The sequence below is a fragment of the Octopus bimaculoides genome, chromosome 14 (genome assembly GCF_001194135.2).
Source record: "Octopus bimaculoides isolate UCB-OBI-ISO-001 chromosome 14, ASM119413v2, whole genome shotgun sequence".
Classification (NCBI taxonomy): domain Eukaryota; kingdom Metazoa; phylum Mollusca; class Cephalopoda; order Octopoda; family Octopodidae; genus Octopus; species Octopus bimaculoides.
Genome location: NC_068994.1, coordinates 18,919,463 through 18,923,238, shown reverse-complemented (window position 1 = coordinate 18,923,238; position 3,776 = coordinate 18,919,463). Strand labels below are relative to the sequence as shown.

The 3,776-nt window shown below is 35.4% G+C and overlaps 1 long non-coding RNA gene across 2 annotated transcripts in view; it reads left to right on the top strand.

Moving 5' to 3' along the window:
- The window catches only part of LOC128249371 (uncharacterized), a 146,403-nt gene that overhangs the window by 60,681 nt on the left and 81,946 nt on the right, over positions 1-3,776 (top strand). For both annotated transcript variants that reach the window (XR_008265473.1, XR_008265474.1), the window contains one exon: positions 720-832. This is a non-coding gene — a long non-coding RNA (uncharacterized LOC128249371). The remainder of the gene's footprint in view (positions 1-719; positions 833-3,776) is intronic.

Genomic DNA, 3,776 nt, shown 5'->3' with positions numbered 1-3,776 from the left:
ATATATATATATATATATATATACGTATATATATATACATATATAAGAGATGGTGCACTTATATATATGACTGAAGGACAGTGGCAAGCTGGAGAAACTCATGTGATTCTTCTGATCATGAGTGACATAAGTGAAGTAGTTTCAGTTACTCACTTTGTTGGGAATTTCCTGCCACACAAGGGGAGCTTGCTTGTGTATTATTGTCAAGCTATACATCCTGTCTGTGAAGGAAGGCAAAGCAGCTGATTGGATGAAATAATGGACTTCTGTCTAACACAGTGGTTCTCATTTTTTTTCTTTCTTTCATTTTTTTGTCGTATCATTTATTTCTCACTGGTTTCAATCACTGGACTACAGCCATGCTGGGAAACTGCTATGAAGGATTTTAATTAAACGAATTAACCCCAGTTCTTGTTGTTTGAAAGCACTCATTTTGTCATTTTCTTTTGCTGAACCGCTGGATTATAGCGATGTAAACAAGCTAACACCAATTGTCAAGTGGTGATAGGGGGAACAAATACATACACAAAGACACACATACAGGTACATACACACATATACATACATACACACATACACACATATATGCATTTACATATGCATATATATACACACTACACACCTATCTTCGTATTTTGTTTTTTGTAACTTTCAACTATATATATATATATATATATATATATATATATATATTATCTTTTATCTTTTGCTTCTTTCAGTTTATATCTACTGAATCCACTCAATAAGGTTTGGTTGACCCCAGGCTATAGTAGAAGACACTTACCCAAGAAGCCATGCTGTGAGACTGAATCTGGAACCATGTGGCTGGAAAGTAAGCTTCTTACCACACAGTCATGCCTGTGCTTATATATATTGGTGTGTGTGTGTGTGTGTGTGTGTGTAATAAACACAATATATGCTTTTATGTGCTCCTGTTAGTTTCATGTGATGAAAGCATGCCAAACAGTATTTTTTAACACATCTGGTTTCTCAATGCAATCTTCAGGTATTGCCCACGTGGCATAACAAGCTAAAAACAGGATGATAGGATGAGAGAGAAAGTGAGAAAGAAGTAGTATAAAAGGTGAAAGGTTGAAAAACTGGAAAACGAAAAAGAAAACAGAAAGAGGCAAAAGGTGGGGAAAATTCGAGTTATTTCCCCTTTGACCATAGAATATAAGGCTGAAAATATAGTGGCCAAGAGTCTGTGGTATAGCTGCTCAATTCAGAGAGGGTAACACTTTCCAGTTCATCAACAGGAGCTTAGCCATATGCTTTCATCTGTTGAAAAGTTCAGATCTAAAATTCAGCAGTGTGACTTCTAGATCCAAAAGTAGTGGGAAATAGTTGAAAAATTCACACCCATATGTCAACAGATCAAAAAAATGTAAGCTATACATAACTGAAAGAACTCTAATTCCCTGCTTTTGCTTCTTTGTGTTTTCTTTTTCATTTTCCAGTATTTCACCAATAATACCTACTTCTTTCTCATCTTTTCTCGCTTTTTTTTTCATCCTATCATCCTCTATTTGAAAATTCAAAAAATGAAAAAAGGCACAAGGGGATATGGGGTGTTTAAAGCAGAATTCTGCCTATATATATATAAATATATACTCATACATATGCATACATATTTATATACACCTATGGATGCACATACATATGCATATGTGTATGTGCATTTGCTCAGCTTTGAAGCAATATTGAAAATGAATATCACTTTGAAGTGATATTCAAATTGAAATCATTTAATTGTATAGCTGTTATAAGTGAAGGTGCAATTAAGCCAATGATTGGTAAAAACAGCATTTGTTGCTGTTATGTTTGATGAGATTACAGATCTTCAAATGAAATCTTAACTGTCACACATTTTGCAATTTGGTGATGAGAAGGAAAGGTTTCAAGAAAGGTTTAGGGGATAAGTTGATGTCAGTAAAGACAGAAAAGCTGCATCACTGACAGAAGTTGTACGTTGTTATACACATTCACTTAATTTGGTACTCTCTCAATCAGCTTCAAGAGTTCATGAATGTTGAATTTTCTTCCAAACTTTAAAAAAAGTATTTTGACTTTTTTCTCAAAGTTGACAGCTTGAATAACTCCTACCGGATGAAATCATTAGAAGATGATTTCCAAAGTTATATGTACATTTTTCATGTCTTACTAACTACTTCAAAATGGTGCATCATAGGGGAGAAACTATTTTCATTTTCAGACTCCTCGTATCTCAAAGCATATATAATACTATACTTTTTAAGGAAAACAAGGGAAGGTGGAACATTCGAACCCCTCACCTCACCTCAGTGGGAGGTGTGGATGGACTGCATGTTTCTTTGTCGCACTTTGCCACTGATATATAAGTTCAAGTTATAACCTATATATATACAGGGTGTGATGGGTAAATTGTTGCCATTTTATATTTTTAATTTCATGCATGGGTATCGTTTGCTTTTGATTTTGTCATCTATACAGTATAGTAGGGTCAGTTGGACACTGTCTGTGAAGAAAACAGCACCATGATACAATTCACTCTGTCAGAAATTTGGAAATGACATGCTGTACTGCTTGGCATTTGCACTGGACGCTCCAATATGAACATTTCAGAGTATTTGGGTGTCAGTCTGAGGACAGTGCAATCTAAGGACATGCACCAAGAGTGATAAAAATGAAACATGATGTCCACATCATGGTATTTGGAGTGATCACTAGTAATGACAACGTTATGCCTCCATTCATCGTCCCACGCAGCCTCAGACTCAACACAGAGGCCTACATCAAGTGCCTGGAGGAGGTAATGCTGCCCAGGGTCAACAGGGTGACTGTTGGAAGACCCTATGTCTGGCAACAGGACACTACACCATGCCACACAAGCAGGGGAACCCAGTCATGGCTGACAGACAATTTCTGCGACCACATCACCCCTTACATCTTGCCACCTAACTCCCCAGACTGCAGCTCCTTTGATTATTATGTTTGAAGCACGGTTAAGCGAGTGACAACAAAACTCCTTGTAACACCAAAGATGAACGGAAAGCAAGGATTATGGCACCAACTTAAACAAGGAGACCATCCAGAAGAGTTGCAGGAGATTCCGAAATCGTCTGGAGGCCATGGATGAAGCCAATGGCGATTTTTATTGAATAAATTTACACTTTAGTATTTCAAGATAATTTTATGTAATTTTGGTAAATATATCTGTTAAAATGAGATGTCAGTGTTATTTTCATTTCATAATTCACCACACCCTGTATATATATATATCTATATATATATATATATATCAGGGATGTGCCACCTGGGTAGGCAAGGTAGGCAGTGCCTACCCTGAATAAAATTGATTGATAGTAACATTTTCCTTTTATGGCAAAATATGCACCAAATTCAATAGAATTATGAAGGTTGCTCTGATTACTAGGCATAAAATACAAATATTTAATATTTTTGTATATTAGATAGGCATAATTCAGCTCTACCTTTCATTCTCAGTATTAAAGCTACACATAGTCTTACTGTAGTACATGTGCTGTGTATATTCCTACAACAATGTATGTTGCACATATATACATACACATACTATAAAAGCAGAGGTAAATCTGTCTCCAACTCAGTCGTGTGCCTGTGTTTCACTTATTTTCTTTTTTGTGTTTTACTACATAAATGTCACCAACTGCCTACTCTAAGTAATTACTGACAACACATGCCTTATATATATCTATCTATCTATCTATCTATCTATCTATCTATATATATATATATATATATATATATATATATAT